Source organism: Atta colombica, unplaced genomic scaffold (assembly GCF_001594045.1).
Source record: "Atta colombica isolate Treedump-2 unplaced genomic scaffold, Acol1.0 scaffold126, whole genome shotgun sequence".
NCBI classification, from domain to species: domain Eukaryota; kingdom Metazoa; phylum Arthropoda; class Insecta; order Hymenoptera; family Formicidae; genus Atta; species Atta colombica.
Genome location: NW_017259213.1, coordinates 4,304,829 through 4,316,080, shown reverse-complemented (window position 1 = coordinate 4,316,080; position 11,252 = coordinate 4,304,829). Strand labels below are relative to the sequence as shown.

Here is an 11,252-nt window from a genome sequence, read left to right as displayed (position 1 = left end):
TATTAACAATTTTTATAAATTATTTACAAATTAATTTAATTTAAACTAAATTTACAATTTTTTGAATTCTGAATTATTAGAATTTTTTTAACATATATAATTTTCGAAAATTCACGATCGATTTGGTATTTTCGCGCGAAATGATTTGCTGTTCGATACTCCGAAATGCTCTGATCGCCCTGAAGTCAATATCGCTTGATTTAAAATACGCGCAACTAGACTGAATGGCTGCTGCTGGCGACTGGCGCGCCATCTTGTGGGTCGACGACGGCGCGTCGCCATCATGAAAAACCCGAGGTGCTGTGATATATGTGCGTGGCGATAGGTGGGGGTTGGTCGGTCATTAACGCGGTGTATCTCGGAGACGGGAAATTTGTCACAAATGGGCGAATATTCCTGAACACTGAGGACCGGCCCGATCGTACGAGTCGCGAACTTGTCGCGTTTGTGTCTCGCGACGATACGATAAATATCAACGCGTCGTGCTCGTCGTTGCCGTCGTGATCAAGATCGTCGCTGTCGTCGCCGTGGCCGTCGTTACTGTCGCCTGCCGTCGCCTCGAGCACACCCAAGGGACTCTCTACAGTCGGTCGCTCCTCGCCGATCTACGGTGCCCGTGGCGAGGGTGTGCGCTGTGCGATCGCGATCGTACGCCCAGTGAATAGAGTGAGGTACAGTGTTGGGGAGAAAGAGCACGAGAAAGATAGAGAGCGCACACACATTGAGTGTGTCGATAGCAGAGCCGAGAGCGTTGTAGCGTTGGCGATCGTGCGCCGGTCGGTGCCGCGTATTGCTCCGAGCGGCGAGCGAGCGTCGCGAGCCGACAGCCGAGTGTGTCCAAGCGTCGTAAGCGTGCCGTGGCCCGTTCGCGTCGAACGATCGTCATCGTCGTCGTAGCCTACGCCCGCTCGGAGTCGAGTCGTCGTCGTGCAACGCGAGGAGAGCACGAGCGAGCGTGCCGTAATGGGCGAACGAAACGTGCATGCGCTCGCGGCGTGAACAGCATCATATTTGCGTTCGACCTCGCGTACATTCGACACACCGAACGTGAAGAAGAGAAACGTGAAGTAATCGCGATATACCTGGAGGGAAGAGAAAAAGAGAGAGAGAGAGAAAACGAAAGAGCCGCCACTTGATCTCGACGAGAGAGAGAGAGAGAGAGAGAGAGAGAGAGAGAGAGAAAGACGAGCAAGGCAGACGTACGTACGCAAACGGACGGACGGAGGTCCCGTAATCCTGAATGGCCGCCGCGGCCGCTTTCTAGGTTACTGACGGACAAGGAGGAGAGCGCGAGGGAGAAAGACGCGGTGAAGTGAGAGAAACGGCGATCGGAAGAGGTAAAACCGCCAAGAAAGAAAGGAAGTGAGAAACGAACCTTGTGCGTGCGCGAGTGAGAGCTGAAAAAAAAAAGAACTGTCGTCCGCGAGAGAGAAAGAAGGAAAAAGACGAACTTATAAGGACGGATTGAGCGAGGAGAAGAGAAAGAGAGATAGATAGAGGGGAGAAGGGAGGGAAGAGGACAGACACAGCGAACGACCGTGAGCGCTCTCGCGCGGACGCGCGCGCGCGCGCACACCCGCACCCGCTGAGAGACTCCATCATCTCCGCCGATGTACGGTCACCGAGGAGGTGATCATTTATGCAACGTGCGAACGCCGTGTTCTGGACGTCTCTCCCGTGCTCGTCGGCGAGGTCTCGCCGTCACCCGCGAATCGTCGCACGCGCCGACGGAAATCTAAAGCCGTCGGCGCTCGTTGCCGTCTTCGCGTATATAACTTGCCGCCCCCGTTCACTTATCGCATACACCGTTACCATCACCATCGCCACGATCATCACGACGACTACTACCACTGCTGTCAATCGCCACCGTCACCGCCTTCGTCCTCGTGCGTCCTCGTAACCGCCGACGTTGTCGCCGAGGCTTAGCTCGCATGTATGCATCTCAACACGTATGTATTTATTGTTGAAATATAAGAGAGAGAGAGAGAGAGAGAAAAAGGGAGTTCCTGCATGTAACGTTCTTATATGTGGGTATATGAATGCATACGGGAGAGTTGCGTGTGCGTAGGTGAGTGCACGATGCCCTAAGTGTCCAAAAAAGCAGGGAGAGAGAGAAGGAGTAGCCAACCGAGTTTGCTGCGAGGAGTCACTTCGTTTTTCTTGCTCCTCTCTTTCTCTCTCTCTCTCTCTCTCTCTCTCTCTCTCTCTTTCTTTCTTCCTCTTCCTTTCTCGATTTGGCTCCGAAGAGGTTTTCTGCCCCCGCTCTCTATTTCTGTCTCTTTTTGTCCTTCCATTTCTCTCTCTCTTTCTCGGCATATTTCAATCAGTACTAGCTTTCCTAAATTTTCGTCCATTATCCTTCATTATACTTCTCCATTATACTTCTCAAACAAAAGGAAGATCTTTCTTCCTCCCTTTTGGGAGCGGTTTTACTCTATCAGAGCGTGCAGATTCGCCCTAGAATCGATCCGCTGTGTACCTATATTTGTTAATTTTCTCTTTACTTTATAATTTACTTAATGTTTATTATGTAGAAATCAGTGTAGGAATCAGTTTCTGAGTTTCTGTTTCATCGAATTTTAATGTCAAAATTCGATAAGAGTTTTACTAATGAGCTCTGTCTGATAAAACATTAAATTGATAGAGAATCACGTATGCCGGTATTCATAGTCAATTCTTTGATATAAAAAGACCAGGTGTATCATGTTGCGCGTAATAACAGCTGAATATAATTGGAGGCAAATTTCTGATCAGTGGCACATTTCTAATTATACTGACTTATAAAATTTGATCAATTTCTAATTGATCACAAATGTCTAATTGGTCACATTATTTTTAATATGATTTCTCACATTCTTGAAATTGATTTATCTGGTCTTCTTACATGGTCAATTCTTTTTTTAAGATCATCTAATGCCCGTTTCTAAGTTTAAATCTAATCTCGGTTCAAATAATCTTCATCTTTTTCTAGTTTTAAGAATAAGAAAAAGATGACGAGTAAGTTGAATCGAGATTAATTTACATTAGTAAAAACGAGCCTTAAGAGATTAATACAGCTTTGTAATTAATTTAAGACAATCTTAAATATAAGAATCGATTATATTGGCCATAAACATACAATTATTCGCGACACTGTTCCTCGTTAAATAAACTGGAGTTTTACATCATACGATTGAGTTCTTTGTTCTACACATTTATTTTCTTCAAAAAATCAGAAACATCAAATAATTAATTACATTTATATAATTCTTTTGAATTCACAATCTTATCAATATTTTCTAAAAATGTTAAAGTATATATAAAAATCACTAAATAATTTGTGTAATATATTTGTTAAAGTGATGAAAATTAATCCGGGGGCGCGAATGACTCATCGTGTGTAAAAAATTGGAAAATCATTATATGTAAGGATTAAGGAAATCCATGCCGTTTTTTGATTTGAAACGTGAATCATGCAGGGCATTTTATACGAAAATAAACACAAGACATCGCAAATCGCTATTAATCAGAAAATTTTTTAGAATAAATTTTCATATAAATTTTAAATTATGAATATTAATTGAAAGAATTTTTTTCTAACTTCAACACGTGAGGAAAGGATCGTACAATCGTAAAGCTTACTCTAAAATTGCATATTGCCTAGTTGTGAGTTATAAGAATTGACCAATCACAATCGAATACTCTTCTTATATTCAACTGTAATTGATCAGTTCTTGCAATCACTTACAACTACGCTTATACAATTGTAAAATAGGCTTTAAGGGTATAAGTTTTTGAATCAAATAGATCTTTCGTTTTCGTTGCATGCGTGTTGATTCGTTCGATTTCTGGAATAGTGCACAATTATTGAACGTTTTATATCTCTACTATCGCCGTAGCATGTCGCTACCGATCGAGACGAAGCACGTGTTAAAAGCTCATCAAATGTTATCAAAAATTCAATACTTTGCGATTAGTATAAATGACTTAATTTCGAAAAAAACGAATCGTGTAACTTACATGAAACTTTAATATAAGAAATTTACTTTAATATACGAAGAAAGAATATTTCGTTTTTTTTTTTTCATATTTTATGAATACAATCGTTACTAAATCAAACTTCAAGATACACTTCTTGTGTGTATCTTTAATACACTGCTATTTCCTATTTTTGCGATAATTAAAATACTAATCATATAATTCAAAAAATAATTTGAAGTTAGCGAATGATAATTTCTGACATTTTATTAAAAAACGTTTTAAGAATTTTTTGCATTTTAATTCATCCGTTCATTTTGATTTTAGCTACAGATTATTATTAACGTTAGCAACGTTAATATTAAAGTGAATTAAAGCGAATGTAAAAAATAAATTAGAGCAAAGCTTGCGAATTGCGCAAGCATGTTTAGAAATGTAACAAATAATCTCTTATAAAACAGATTTCTCTCATGGCGGAGGTATCAAAGCGTCATAGTGTGTGCACCGAAATGTGTCAACGATAAAGAATAAATAGCATTTGCTTTCTATAATTACGTAGAAAGCTGTGGTTCAGGCAATCCGCTCTGTGCTATTGTTTACGCATTGACGCTCAACGATTTCATATTATCGTATAATCGATGGGTGCTAAACGTAGCTTCGCAGAGTGTCTGATGAAATAAAACTTTTCGCATTTCACGAAGCATATTAAATAATGAAAGTTTAATGAAGCTTACAAGTACATTTCCATAGATAAAAGTTTATTTGTAGTTTAAATTTTATTCGTTAATAATCATCATTTATTTCCTCTGCATGTAGTTTAATTTTAATTTTGATTCCACTAACTCTTCATTTCTTTCTGATTCTAAGAATTAAAAAAAAAATAAAAAGCAAGTTGAACTGAGTTAATCTACATTGGTAGATTAACTCATAGATTTAATATCCATTTCCATCAATGTACCAAATTAACTTAATCTTGATTCCATCTTACTTTTCTTTTTTTAATTCTTAGAACTAGAAAAGGATGAAAAATAAGTTGAATCGAGATTAAAGTTAATCTATAGCGATAGAAACGGGAATAAAATAAACATAGAGTAAATCTAATTTTAATTACGGTTGTAATCTTTAAGAATCCCACTTTTCTTTGCAAACAAAATGAATTGAGTTGCGTTTGCTTGGTCTCAAACTTCTCGAACGTATTGAGCATTCAACGTACACGTGTACGACTTTGGTATTTGCTGTATCGGAAACATGTTATTGTAAAAGTTTCTATTGTGACAATATGTTGCCATCCCATTGAGTGGCTCGGAAACGTGTTCATGACCGCCCATTTCCTTGTAGTCTGGCAGCATCGGTTACTCTTGCCGATCGAAACAGTTTTTTATTACTTGTCTGGCTCTTCACCCATCCTTTCTTTTCTCTCCCTCGAAAGAGTGCTGACCTCTCTATCGATTGATAGAAAAATTCTACCTTATTCTAACGTTTCATCGACTACTGATCATAAATAAATTTGAATATTTTTGTATTAGTTTTAATTCAAGTTCAGCTTTTAAAGAAATATCTTTTAAAGATATATCTTGCTAAAAAAATTTATTTACTTGTAGATATATCAATAGTTTAATTTATAATTTGCAATTGAGTAACGCTTTCGCTAAAATATTTTTCTATTATAGTTCAGAAATAACAATATAAATAAAATTTTATTTAAAAGAGAGAGGGAACAATGACTCTACTATGAATGACATTCATAAATTGTTTTTTGTAGCCGAAAGCGTCATGTATAAAAAGAATAAAAAAACAAGTAATGAAAAAACGTAGCAATTATAAAAGTGGCAGGATTTATCATCAGGAAATATTCCTTGTTCATTCTGCACATTATGTTCTACTTTAATTGCTTTTTGTACTTTCACGAGCGCGGATACGCTGCAATCGGTGTTTGATACGCGACGCCGCTCGCGTTACATCGTCATTGTTCTCCTAATGATACATCCTAATGATAAACTAACTTGCCGGAACAACTCTGTAATGTCGTGTCCCTATAGGTGTCGCATCGCACGATGTAATTATCGCATACTCGCTGACAAAGTGTATGGCACCTATAAGTACAGTTACCTAAACTTTGACAATACCTTAGTCTATTTATAATTGCACTTAATTGGGAGTATTCAAAAACATTAAATTCTTATCGTCAGAAAACCATCTATTTCTATTTGTGTATTCATCCTTTTATTTCAATTTCGTAAAATTTGTTATAATAAATAAACAAATCAATATAATCCCTTTGATCTTCCAGCATTTACTGTCATTTCATATATGCTTAACACATTCAGTACACGATTGATTTATCGTATCCTTGTACGGACTAAATGAGCAAAGTGCGCTTTCAAAGGCAGCAACGATAGAGATAGGGTGAATCGAGAGACAGAGTAATCTTCTTAACGTGTGAGAATCCGTCGCCCGGCGACGATTTATTCTTGGATTACGCTATGGAAGCCGAGCTTCTAGCTTTATGTAATACCTTTCCTCGTTGTGCTATCGCAATTTTGTCCACTGGCAAAAAGCCGCAGGAATTGCACGAGAAACGCACGCACCATTCGGCACGACGAAATTGATGATGTATTGCCCGATAACGGTACAGCATTTTGACACGTACGTTGCCGCGGATAAATTCGATGAGAGAACTATTGATATTTACATTTGATACGATATCGGCGATTATATTTTGTACAATTCCTAAAGTATTATTATGGTATTACTTTTTTTCTGATAATAAAACAGAAATAACAAAACTGTGATAATATGTTTATATGGAAATCAAAGTAAATAATTGATACATGTTAAAAAAACGCAATATATGTAATATATAAAATAATGTTTATATCGTAGAAAAAGAGAAGAGAGAGATGGCTTGATCAATAACTGAATCGAATGTAGATTATACAAGTTATTATCATTGATCCGAATTAAGATTTAATGGCAAAATTTGCTGGAAACAATTTTATATCTAATTTGATATTTGGATAAGAAAAATAGTAAGAAATTTAGCATTCAAATCTTGTGGACGAGTTCCAATAAAATCTGTAGTCGCCCCTGGCTGCATGTCCTATCTGCGCGTGTGCCGATGACCTAGTAAGACCTAGTTCATAGGGACGGTAGTCTAGGACCTAATTTTGCGTGACTCCAAATACACTCTAGATTTCTACTTGCATCCATAAGCACATTATCTTGAACATTTTGCAAGCAAATTACATTCGCAAGGTTTTCAACCTTTTACAGGTGTGATTTCAATTTAAGCTTACCATATTTCCGCACCGTAAACAATTAAAGTTGGTATAATATTGATCACAATTACGTAACTCTGCTTGCTATGCCACATTATACGTTTGACTGTGAAATACAATAATAGAAGAATTTAGAGATAGTTTTCTGCTACGGATATATCGTTTTTCGAAGCAATAAAAAAATTTATTAAATTTTTAATACATATTTCTTTGAATCGTATTAAGTAAACATTTACTTATAGTAAATAAATGTTTACTCAATAAGAAATGATAGCTAAATCAATGGTTTTATATCAAATAAATGTATGTTTACATTTAGTAAATATTTACGTATAACTATTCAAACAAATATTTATTAAAATTTTTTTTTTTTTTTTTTCAATGCAGAAAAGACTAATGTTGCTTTACTAATAATAATTTCTTGTTTATAATTTCTTGTATTTTTCAAATGTTAAATAGTGAAAGAAAATTTTATTGTCAATGTCATTTTGATAGTGATTTAGTCATAATATTATGCATGCACAATTACGTCATTGATAGAGAAAGCTGCAATCTCTTTATTATATATTCTTTACCGTAATAATTGTATAATTCATTATATTACTGAATATACGAGCGATCAGTTTGTACAGATACTCTCAAAATTTACATATGTTCCACCCGCTCGAATGCTTTCGGGTAGTTTCAAAGTTTGTGTGTGCAAAATTTGCTCTATAATTAGCGGCTAATGTTTCGCAGGTGGCTGTGGAACGAAAGTATATTCGAAACACCTGTTCACAGTGAAATAATGTCACCGTGAATATTTTCTTAAGATCGCAACAATTCGTCCCGCGATGTCCTGCAGCTGTTATCACATCTACCTATGGTCATCTATCAAACGCCCGTTTACATCATCATTGCGCTGCACGCGCGCGTACGTACATTGCGTGAGTACGCACGCACTTCCGTGTATCACGATTTTCGTTGTGTAATCCTTCAATCAGGATTTTATCATGCTTGGTCTTAATCTTAAAGATACTCCAAACCAAACTGGCATCCTTAGTTAAGCACGTGAATTCACATTTATACACTGGGAAAAAATTTATTAAATCTCAATATATATTTTTTTTAAATAGTACTAATTAAACATTGCTTACATTAAATAAATATTTAGTTAATTAAAATGATGATTAAATTAAGGATTCTTATACTAAATATATATATATATATTTGCATTCAATAAATGTTTAATTAATACTATATTGAAATAAATATTTATTAAAATTCAGTAAGCGAATGATTTTTTAATGTATTAATAGAGAAAAAAAAAATATATATATATATATATATTTTTATATGACATGAAAATATTACTTCCTAAATCGGTTTTCTGATGGTACAATTCAATCAATCACCATACAACATATTGATATTTTTTTATCTGATTTTTATTGTTCTGAAAAAAAATTTTGTTCACAATCTGCAACTGCAACTAAAATTTTAGTTTAGAATCTCATTGTATTCTGAAAATTGGCATCAAATCAAAACACTCATGCATTTCATATTGTACATTAAATTACATTTGATATAGTTGTCATATAGTAACTTGACGTAATTCAGTATCGTATCACACTAAAGTGACAGGACTATGTATCAAGATGTTTAGTAGAGAATGCTTCTCCAATGCTTCTTTGCCTTTTCTTAATCGATAATTCGATTTTATGTTTGAATCATCGAGGGTTTTTTCGTTGGCCTTTTTTCGTGTCATATGCTAAAAACACTGTTTGAAGATAATATATTTAAAGATAATATCTAGTTAGAGATAACATCTATAAAAAACTATGAAAATATAAAATGGAATCATAGTAAATGATAGATAAATGTGAAACTAAGAATATAACATTGTTAATATTTTAAATAGATAGATAATTGGAAAGGATGAAAGATGATTTGATTTTACTTTGTAAGTGTTTACATAAAAATATGTACGTTGCACAATAGCATTAAAATGCGTCTGTATTTATTGAATCCAAAGATATGAAATATAAATGTGTTGCCGATTTTCGTAAATGGGCGACACCGCATTTTTATGTAACACGTCACATAGGTTACAATTTTTAATTATGTTTAATTGTGAGGTAATATTCGTTTGCTCGTAAAGTAGTGTTTGTCTTATGAACTTTACGAGCGTCTTCAACGGCCTGCTGGAATCGTTATCGGCGCTTGCGGTTCATATCATTTCGCTGTTTCTCACCGTTTACATATTTGATAAATGACACCGTGCTTTTTCTTCAAGTATTATCTCGTTTAAGCAGAGATTAAATATGCAAATTTTGTAATCTGCTTGGGATAAATTTTGATTTTTATCTTTAATTTAATAGTTTTAACAATTTTCTTCAAATTGGATAACTATTATCTCGGATAATGCATAATTATTTTTTGTGTTAGATCTCTGTGTTAGATAATTAGAATTAATTATGTTTTAATTTTTAATTATTGTGCGATTCCTTTAGTTTTATACAAGAAACTTTTTCCGTAATTTCTTTTTTAATTCCTTATTCCTGGTCACGTGTCGCTGCACAAAATGCGCATGAAACACACGGGGAGACTATTTCGCTTTCTCAAACATATTAATTCAATATTCATTAGTTTCTATATAAGTACACACGTGCACGGGTGCAATTATTATTCACGCGAGATAGAATAAAAATTGCGTAAATATTAACTTTTCTTTTTTTTTATTGTTTGTGTGTATTTTAATGATTTTTCGTCAAATGTTATTTACATGTCGGAAGTAAACGCTTATACAAAGATTTGTAAATAAAAAAAAGGTTAAAAGTTATCTTATTCATTGAAATACATTAATGAATTACATTTTTGCATAAAAATCTATTATTGCTTGATTTTTAATGAAATTATTAATATGAACATGATTTTTGTTTTAAAATACTAAAACTTCACGAATCATATGTGATCTTAATTTGTACGATAATCTTAAAGAGATATGTGTCTATCTTAGTAAATTTTCCTAAAAATCAATGAATTTATTACGTTGTTACGCTTGTTATTGCTGACCGTAATCGTGGAATTAACTGGATTTTTTTATAGCAGTATCGATCGTTTTCCTCGTATAGTCACGTAGTGAAGGAGATAATGCCCATCAGGATTATTAATCTCAATACTGAGGGACGACTTTCGCCAACCTTGTTTCATCCAATCAATCCCGAGAGATACGAACTCTCCACGCACACTTATACTGTCAATTGTATGAACTGCATAGAGTGATTCACATAATATCACATGTCTTGATCTTCGAATCTAATGTTATTAGGTGTGATCAAAATTTTAAGAAAAGATTTTAACAAAAGAATATAACGGCAATATATTCGATTTATGATATATTATGTATATTATACATTATAAGAGCTCTATAAATCTTTATTATTTGTTAACGCAAAAATTAATATAATAAAAATTTTCTGGAAAAAATGTAATTGTTTTTATGAAGTATTTTTTGTTTATAGTTATTAATAAACTGAATAATTGGTTTTCCATTTAAAGAATTACATTTAAAGAATTGCAATACATTCGAATATCGATTTAAAAATTATATGAATTATTTAAAAAGTTATATTTCATTTAGTTCTGAATCTATAACTGTTTGTCTATTATATTATATACAGATCTTTTCACGTAATATTTATATAATACTTGAAAATATTGGCTATCGTGGTAAGCGTGGATCACCCGGTATACACGTATTTCTTTTCCTTTTGGTATATATTCACATCTTTTCTTTCAGACAATGTTCTTTTTCTCTGTTGTCGACATTTTTCTCTTTCAACATTTCCGTAGATTTCTTGTTCCACTCGATTAGATAGAAATCTTAGGTAAAACTTAGGTGAAACGAAAGAATATCATAAAATTATAGATTTTATTTGTATTTTTAATATAATTCGATTATATACTATTCTAAATTATATTTTTCTCAATTTAATAATAATAGCTTAGTTGTTTTATTTATGTAGTCACAAATAA

At 34.2% G+C, this 11,252-nt stretch overlaps 1 protein-coding gene across 1 annotated transcript in view; it reads left to right on the top strand.

Annotated features, from left to right (window-relative positions):
* The first annotated feature begins 306 nt into the window (after nt 1-306).
* LOC108684076 (serine/threonine-protein kinase MARK2-like) overlaps nt 307-11,252 on the top strand; it is a 103,446-nt gene continuing 92,500 nt past the window's right edge. The window contains exon 1 of the mRNA XM_018188135.1: nt 307-1,949. The gene's annotated coding sequence lies outside the window, so the exon portion shown is untranslated. The remainder of the gene's footprint in view (nt 1,950-11,252) is intronic.